Below are 9,924 nucleotides of genomic sequence, written 5' to 3'. Positions count from 1 at the left end.
ATCTTGTCTTCATTCCTGATACAGGTAAGATAAAGCCGAACCTGAATAACCAGGTATATTTGCAAAGGCTTAGAACATGAAGTAATTACATGATTTCTTCATGAATGATAGGGGATGGATTTAAACCCATGCATAACGACCCAGTTAATAATTTTCTCTGCTTAAAGAAAAGCATTTCAAAATTTAGTCATACTATGAGTTGAATAACAAGAAGATGTTGGACTCCTAAATCCCAGTGCCTTGTTTAGAAATAGAATCCTTGTAGATGTTCAAGTTAAGATGAGTTCAGTAAGGTGAGCTCTAATCCTGTATGATTGTATCCTGGAAAAAGGGGGAGATTTTAATGACATAATGTAAATGCTTGTCTAATGGGAAAAACTTGGCAAGCCAAGGGTTTAGAGAGAAGTGCACACCTCAGTTATTTTGACAGTAAGTGTTTCTAAATTTATTTTTAAATTTAATTTGGTTTAATTAAATGAAAGTTCTCTCTTGGCTCTGTGTACATACAGGTGGGAATCAAGGAAGGTTGTTTATTCTTTGGTTCTACATATAAAATTTTCATGCTGAGGTTACTTCTGTATTTTAAAGATGAACATTAAAAGTGGAAACAGTACAGAAGTACTGTATAAAAGGGGAATAAAATGTTCTTTAATTCTTAGGGAATTGCTTTCCTATTATTTTCATTTTTCCAGTTTTAATAAAATATAACATCTTTGACTTCCAGTGTTTAAATCAAAGTTTTTTTTTTTTAATGTTGAAAATAAATATTTTCTTAAATTCACTTATAAAAACTAACCTGTTTAAATTTATTGAGGTCTCAGAAATCTTAAAGTGCCAATAAATTTGGTGAAAATCCACCAAGGAATGGATCCTGAAAAGATGTAATATATTTATTCTTTAAAATACCTCTTAGTATCATTCTTAGTTACTTTGATGAAAATAAGGCTTAGAAAGATGTAATATTTTCATAACAAAAGTAACCTAAAGTTATTAAACCATATTAGACCCTATGATTCCATGTCTTTCATCCCTTTACTCAAGATTAAGCTCTTTTTTTCTTCTTAGTTACTTGTCAAATATCTATTATTACACTGATATGCAGCTCAAATTTCATTCCGTTTTTATGCTTTTCTGGTTACTTCTTCTCCCACCTTCCCATTGCAGAGCTCAGTACTCAGTCTGAGTTCTTATTCTATCTCTGCCTATAGCTTACTGGCGGTGTTCAGGTCAGAACTATATGCAAATATATCTTTCTCCATTGATAAAAATGTATTTTAGGGTAATAAATTTCATTCTGGTTTTCTTTTTATTTTTAAGATGTATCACAGTGGCCCGTGATAGTCTGTCTACAGAGGGATGTTTACTAACTGAATTAATAAAGTCATGTTTTGTTACATATTAGCCAAAGGTCACAAATCATTTTAGATACTTCACTCATGAGCTTTTTTATCCCTCATAGTTAGATCATTTGTATGTCTTGGAGTTCCCACAACAGTCCTATTTTATTGTTTTATTAAAATATAGTTGATGTATAATATTATATAAGTTACACATATAAACATAGTGATTCACAATTTTAAAAGTTATACCTTATTTATAGTTATTATAAAATATTGGCTGTATTCCTCATGTTGTACAATATACCCTTGTTACTTATTTTATATATAATACTTTCTACCTCTCAATCCACTCTCTATCTTTCCCCTCCCTGCTTTCCTCACCCCACTGACAATCACTATTTTGTTCTCTATATCTGTGAGTCTGTTTCTTTCTTGTTATATTCACTAGTTGGTTTCACTTTTTTTAAATCCATATATAAGTGATGTCATACAGTATTTGGACCCTCTGAGTCCATTCATGTTGTTACAAATGGCCAAATTTCATTTTTTATGGCTAAGTAGTATGTCATTGTATACATATATATGACATCTTCCTTATCTATTCATCTGCTTCTGTATCTTGAGGATGGTAAATAATGCAGCTGTGAACATTGTGGTGCATGTACCTTTTCAAATTAGTATTTTTGTATTTTTCAGATATATACCCATACGTAGAATTGCTAGATCATATGGTAGTTCGGTTGGTGTTTTGAGAAACTGCCATACTGTTTTCCACAGTGGCTGCACCAAATTACATTCCTACCCAACAGTGTATGAAGGTTCCCTTTTCTTCACATCTTTTCCAACATGTGTTATTTGTGGTCTTTTTGATGATTGCTATTCTGACAGGTGTGAGGTGATATCTTACTGTGGTTTTAACTTTCACTTATTTGATAAGTAAGAATGTGACTGTAGTAACTGGAGAAGGGAATGACAAACTACTTCAGTATTCTTGCCTTGAGAACCCCATGAACAGTATGAAAAGGCAAAATGATAGGATACTGAAAGAGGAACTCCCCAGGTCAGTAGGTGCCCAGTATGCTACTGGAGATCAGTGGAGAAATAACTCCAGAAAGAATGAAGGGATGGAGCCAAAGCAGCTGGGAGGGATTGGGGGCAGGAGGAGAAGGGGACGACAGAGGATGAGATGGCTGGATGGCATCACTGACTTGATGGACGTAAGTCTGAGTAAACTCCGGGAGCTGGTGATGGACAGGGAGGTCTGGCGTGCTGCAATTCATGGGGTCTCAAAGAGCCAGACAGGACTGAGCGACTGAACTGAACTGAACTGAACAACGTAAAGCATCTTTCGTGTGCCTGTTGGCCATCTGTATGTCTTTGAAAAAGTGTCAGTTAGGATTTCTGCCCATTTGTTAATCAAGTTGACTGCTTTTTTTTGATGCTGACTTGTATGAGTTGTTCATATATTTTGAGTATCAAGCCATTTTTGGTCTTATCAATGGCAAATATTTATCCCATTCAGTAGGTTGTCTTTTTGTTTGCTGATGATTTCTTTTACAGGGCAGTCTTGGTTTATATTTATTATTCTGGCATCCTGTCTGCCTTGGGCTTTTTTTCTTTCCAGATTTATCATTTTTAAATGAATTGTTATTATTAATAATTACTTTAAGGTAAACTGGATAGATTGGATGGGCTTTCAGTTTGTATTTCTGCTTTAAGCTATGGTTTCATCTAGTTTGAGTCATCATCTTTTAGTGTGTGAGATATATGACCATGAATTGTGTCCTCATGTTAGCCAGTTATTACATCTGAAAGATGAGCAGCAATTACTCATTTCTCTCTTTCCATCTTCTTATAAATGAAACAATGAGCACTTCCCTTTAAAAACAGCATGATGATAAAATCTTGTGTGCTGTAAGGGAGGCAGTTTGGGAGAGCTAACTTTCTCTGAAATGGGGGGAGTGGAAAGTGTAGCTTCTTCTGGCCACATAGTTTACAAGTATGGCATCATCAGCAGAGCTGTGATTTTTGAAGCCAGTGCTTGATCTTGGAAAAGTCCATGGATAGGAGTGACCTGTGATTAATTGATGTAGTAGCTTAAACAATATTCTAGGTCTTGATTTCTGTCTGATCTTATCTTAACTTGTTTCCAGTGAGTAGGAACAATTACCCTCAGACTCTCTTTATGGTAGCAAGATGGCAATAGCACCTAAATTTCTAGTTCAGGAGGAAAACGATCTAGGTCTTATAATACTTCCAAATTTTCTGACATTCATTCAATAGACAGGCTCTGGACATTCATCATTCAATATGTTTTTTGATTCCACTTATGCATGCTACTCTTCCGAAAGAATCCAGGGGCAAATTCCCATGGAGACTTTAAAACTAACCTCAAATAATATATAGAAGGAGAATGGATATAAAGTAGCAAATAAAAATATCTGTGACTCTGAGACCCTGGAATGTACTATACACTCTAGATGTTCTATAATTATGTTTTACTCTTTTCTCCAATAGGTAAGGCCGATTGTGTAGGCATGCTCCCCAAAATCTGCTTACAAAATCACTTTTAATCTTTCTGAAAACAGGTCAAATTTTCAAAACAGCTTAATTCAAGATCTAAAACCAGGCTTATCCTATTCACCAGCTTAAACAACCAGCTTCCCATAATATATTCACAGTTTCCAGACCTTAGTTTTGGTTTAAAATAACAGTGCACTACAGTCCATGAGGTCGCGAAGAGTCAGACACAACTGAGTGACTTCATTTTCACTTTTCACTTTCATGCATTGGAGAAAGAAATGCCAACACACTCCAGTGTTCTTGCCTGGAGAATCCCAGGGACGCGGGAGCCTTGTGGGCTGCCATCTATGGGGTTGCACAGAGTCAGACACGACTGAAGCGACTTAGCAGCAGCAACAACAGTGCCCATTTGGGAAAAAAAAATAGTATGGTGGCTTTTCTACAAGCTCTTTGAACTTTCTTTTAAAAATTTTGGCATATTTTATCATCTATTAAATAAATGTTACATACTGAGATGAGACTGTTAAAAGATTGAAAATGAAGTGAAAGTATTGCTCAGTCAAGTCCAGCTGTTTGTGACCACGTTGGCTGTAGCCTGCCAGGCTCCTCTGACTGTTGAATTATCCAGGAAAGCATACAGGCCTGTGTAACCATTTCCTTCTTCAAGGAATTTCCCCTACCCAATAATCAAACTCATGTCTCTTGCATCTCCTGCATTGACAGGCAGATTCTTTACCATCTGAGCCACCAAGGAAGCCTGTTAAAAGATTAAATAGGGGTAATTAGTTGGAAAAGAGGGGAAAGAAAAAAACAAAATTATAAAGTAATCTTATTTTACCCAATAATGCCAAACACTGAATTTAAAAAAATTGTAAAAAAAAAAAATTATTACCTATAGTGTTTTTGCTCTTCTGGAGAGAGATTCAGCTGAGAATGATAACCTCAGGAGGGTGGTCTATTGACCTCTAAGTCAAAGCCTGACTTCAAGTTAGAGAAAACAGTTTAGAATAAACAAAGTTTGCCAGGCAATAATGGGAGAATGCTGCTAGTTTTCCTTCCATGGCTTCCTTTTTATATACTTTTTTAAATCTTTGGAGAAACATTTTACAGTTCTGCTCCCTGTAAAAGTGATGTTTGAATGTATTCTACAAAAGTTGCAAAGCTGGTAACTCATAAAATATTCCTGAGGTTGGCAAGTTTCACAAGATGAAAGGTTCACACAGCTCTAACAAGTAACTAAAAAGGAGACTGGAGTAGTGTGCACCAGCACAGCAGTTTAAAGTCCCAGGCTGGATACTGGACTGCAGTTTGAATGTTTATCATGATGCCAAGAAGATAAATAATATACCCAACATGCTTATCCATTGTTGGTGTGTTTAAACATAATTGACCTTACTACAAAATAATTTAAATATGGATTAAAACATCCCTATTTTTTCTATTTTTCTCAAAAGAAGATGAAAATTCTACAATGAAAAGGATTTTCACATTTATATTTAGCTCATTTTGCTTTAGCTTGAAAAACAGGTCTCTAGTTTCTGCCAGTGCTTGTAACCAAGGAGAATGATTACCACATGCAGGTGTTACTGATTGGTTGAAATCGAAAGCTGCACAGATTGACTTGGAGGCCTGAACTGATCTCTCTATCCTCTAATCTCCATTTACTTCTGCCAAATGCCATTAGAAAGCAGTCAGATCCGTTTTGACTGACAGCATAGCTAACAAGTATGATTGGTGTTTGTGGGGGAAATATATCTACCTTATATACATATAAATTAGATGACTAGTAAAAGGCTAGTTATAAACATATTTTACCCACCTTCAGTGGGCCTGATGTTGAGAATTCTGCTTTCTATTCTTAATTTGCCAAGCTACTTTGCAGTAGTATCTGAGGTAATAAAAGAAGATATATATAAACAAATTACAGCAACCACAGAAACCCTCCTATCTAATGGATAGACATTAAGATTTATGACATAAGGCTGTAAAATATTTTCAAATAATTATAAGCCCTTGCAGATAATATATACAAGTTTTAATAACTGGACTGTATCTTCATTTATAGAACAAATAGAAGCTCTCTTAATATGTCTTCACATAAATAATCTTTGAGACTAATTGAAGGCTTCAGTTCCCTTTTGAAGATATACTGACTGAATAACTGTGGCTAGTAAGTGTCTCCCTCTTTTGTTCCACACCAGCTGCACTGCTTAGTTTATCTAATATAACCATTCTTAGATGTTGTGGACAAGGCCTTAGGATGTCTTTTATGTAAAATGTGGAACACAAATCAGTAAACTAAGTTTCGAAGAAAGGCTTTGTCCTTACATCATAACGTGCCTGATTATGTTTTAATTTGAAATAAAATTTTAAGATATATGTACACTTTTAATTTATGGTTCCTACTTTAACCTACTTTTTCAATTAACTTACCAGATAACTGTTCCAGTCAAGTAATATAAGATGGCTCTAAAACTATATAGTATAGAAATATTATGAATGCAACATGAAACATAGAACTTTTCACACATAATATAGTGATGACACTGAAAATTGTTTTATCTGAGAATATTTTAAACCTATATCTTCATTTCTTATAATTCAGAATTCTTTTAGCTTAGAAACTAAATATAAAGAAAATTTCTAATGCAAATACTAAGAGCATAGGGGAGATTAACATTATATTTGCCAAGTTTTTAGAGGCAGATTAAAACTTCTACCTAAACTGCCCATTGCATCAAATGATATTATCCTCTCCTGAATTTGGTTAACAAAAATTCTACTATTAAAAATGAATTCCATTGTTTTGTAAGACTTTCTTTCACAAATGAAGACTAATCAGAGCTTCACGTTGGTGAAAGTACTGGGAGAGGTGTGTGCCCAGAGGGGATGGAAGCTCCATACCCACCTCCCTGACCTTGTCCTGTGCTTTCTTCTCTTTGTCTGTTCTTGAGCTGTATTCTTTAAAATAGCCTAGCAAATAGTTTTTCAGATGCTGCATACTTGGCAAGGCATGTCAGTTTGATGTGGATGTCCCCAAAGAGACCTCAGCTCTCACTGCTAATAGGCTCTGTGGCTCTGGTTTCTAGTTCATTGTATATGGATGTCAGGAAACGTGTGTAAAAATAGCTGAAGTTGTCTTATGTGGAGGGGCCAAAAGCATGGCTCCCTACTGTGTCAGAAATGTATGTATTATAACCAAGTTGGGATCAGATCTCAAGCTGGAAGATTCTTTGTGAGCAGCATTAACAGGGCAACGTGTCCCAGTCCCCACAGGAATTGCTGCAGAGAATTTTGCTGCAAAACAAAATAAGTAGAGAAAAATTTAACAAACACCCTGCAGTCACAGCAGAGGTGAAAAGCTGCTAATGAAGCTGGCTACTTTAATAGTGAGATGATATCAGTTTAGATAAAGACAAGGACAGGAGCAAGTAATGAGTAATGCCAAGTAATGAGCAGGCTTAATACCAATGAGCCCGGTGCAGTTAAATAAGCTTCCTCCAGTTTTAAGGAAGAAGGGACCATCCTTGTCCCATCCCTGTCCAAGAAGGGACATTCCTGTAAGGAATGTATCAGAAATATCTGATGCTTTCATAGATAGTGAAGATACTATCAAAAAGTATAACTTCCCACTGGCAAGAACAGTGAGCTATTTTGTATCTGGACGTGACTTCTCTATTGTAGATATTGGTCTTTTCCCTGCCTCCAGTGGGGGCACTAAAGAAAAGAAGACTGAGTCTTAAGGACATGGATTTGGTGGAAGTGAATGGAGATTTTGCTCCCCAGTACTTGGCAGTTGAAAAGAGCTTGGATTTCAACCCAAGTAAAACCAATATAAATGGAAGAGTCATTACTTGAAATCAGCCATTGGCAGGATCTGGATCAAGAATTATTGCACACACAGTTCATGAATTAAGATGTAGAGGTGGAGAATATGCAGGGGAATCAGCTTACATTGAAGGTGGCCAGTGCATCACACTTGATATTTGGAACTCAGACTGAAGAAACCAAGGAGCCCACAATAGTGCAGTTACTTTACTTGGCTTGTTGTGGTTCAGTCACTCAGTTGTGTCTGACTGTTTGTGACTCCATGGACTGCAGCACACCAGGCTTCTCTGTCCTTCACTATCTCCCAGAGTGTGCTCAAACTTATGTTCATCTAGTTCATCTCATCCTCTGCTGTCCCCTTCTCCTCTTGTCTTCAATCTTTGCCAGCATCAGAGACTTTTCCCATGAGTTGGCTCTTTCACATCGAGTGCCCAAAGTATTGGAGCTTTAGCTTCAGTATCAGTCTTTCCAATGAACATTCAGGGTTGATTTCCTTTAGGATTGACTTGTTTGATCTCCTCTGAAGTCCAAGAAACTCACAAGAGTCTTCTCCATCACCACAGTTTGAAAGCTTCAATTCTTTGATGCTCAGCCATCTCTACTGTTCAACTCTCACATTCATACATGGCTACTGGAAAAACCATAGCTTTGACTATATAGACCTTGTTGGTAAACTGATGTCTCTGCTTCTTAATATGCTGTCTAGGTTCATCATTGGAGATGGCAATGGCACCCTACTCCAGTACTCTTGCCTGGAAAATCCCATGGACGGAGGAGCCTGGTAGGCTGCAGTCCATGGGGTAGCGAAGAGTCGGACATGACTGAGCAACTTCACTTTCAGTTTTCACTTTCATGCATTGGAGAAGGAAATGACAACCCACTCCAGTATTCTTGCCTGGAGAATCCCAGGGACAGGGGAGCCTGGTGGGCTGCCGTCTATGGGGTTGCACAGAGTCGGACATGACTGAAGCGACTTAGCAGCAGCAGCAGCTGGTTCATCATAGCTTTAAATTCCAAGAAGCAAGCATCTTTTAGTTTCATGGCTTCAAAAAGCAATTTCACTTAATTACTTGACTAGGCTACATTAAAACAAGGGAACTTCAGAGCAGCTGGTAAAAGTGGTTATGCCCTGCCACTGAAACAGTGAGTGAGTGTGATCCAGGGTGACGAGGTAAAGATGTATTCATCATGAGTATGAGCTCAGGCCAGAAATAAATTTTCTCAAATTTGCACCAAATATGTATTTCTGAACTGAATTTTTATTATAGAATGCCCTAAAAGAAATCACATCCTGGACAATAACCACCACACATGCTTTAGATCATATGATTGCAAGGAAATTGAATAAATGTAGCCTTAATCTCCAAAAAACAAATAGATGAATGAACCCATTAATATATCCCTTTCTGAGGAAATCTTAAATTTTCTTAAGATTTTTTTACATTTTATACTTTACAATGGAATCATCCATTAACATTCTTTAAGAGAAACGAGTGAGAAAGAACAACTCCTGACATGCAGGATGTGACCTGATACTCTCAACCAGGCCTTGGGATTACTCCAGGCTGGCCTGACACTCCCAGCTAGGTCTTTAGATCTCCTGCTGAAAATAAACTTTTTTCACAGAACCTCAAAATAAGATATGACCATTCTGTGATTTTATGAATTAAAGACAAAACTGTTCCTTAAGCATTGCTGATCATAGACAGAGTCCTGCCCAACCCAGAACTTCACAAATATAACCCTTCCCCAGTTAACATGAGCAACTGGTCTTTCTTAAATATATAGGGTTAGCCTTACTCTAATCTATCTTTGCCAGAGATGTTTTCAGATATCCTATCATAGAATTGTTTTCAACTCCTGATAGTATACAATCCAGTGCAATGTCCTGCTTCCTTAAACTGTCTCCAAGCAATTCAGCCAAAGCCTAAATTGTATAATTGGCTTCTTTTTAATACCCACCACAATGGTATCAATTTTACATGTCAGCTTGACTAGGCTAGGGGATGCCCAGCTAGCTGATGAAACATTATTTCTGGATGTGTCTGTGTGGCTGTTTCTGGAAGAGACTGGCATTTGAATTGGTGAACTGAATAAAGCAGATGAACCTCCTCAACGTGAGAGGACATTATCCAATCTTTTGAGGGCCCTGAACAGAACAAAAAAGCAGAAGAAGAATGCATTTGTTCTCTTTCTCCTTGAGCTAGGACATCTTCTCTGGTTCTCAGTCATC

At 36.9% G+C, this 9,924-nt stretch overlaps 1 pseudogene; it reads left to right on the top strand.

The window, feature by feature from the left end:
* The first annotated feature begins 279 nt into the window (after window positions 1–279).
* LOC100138726 (3-ketoacyl-CoA thiolase, mitochondrial-like) lies at window positions 280–7,865 on the top strand (annotated as a pseudogene).
* The last annotated feature ends 2,059 nt before the right edge of the window (window positions 7,866–9,924 follow it).

This window comes from Bos taurus, chromosome 2 (genome assembly GCF_002263795.3).
Source record: "Bos taurus isolate L1 Dominette 01449 registration number 42190680 breed Hereford chromosome 2, ARS-UCD2.0, whole genome shotgun sequence".
In the NCBI taxonomy this organism is placed as follows: Eukaryota; Metazoa; Chordata; class Mammalia; order Artiodactyla; family Bovidae; genus Bos; species Bos taurus.
The sequence above is the reverse complement of the archived record's forward strand: the minus strand, read 5'-3'. Positions and strand labels throughout refer to the sequence as shown.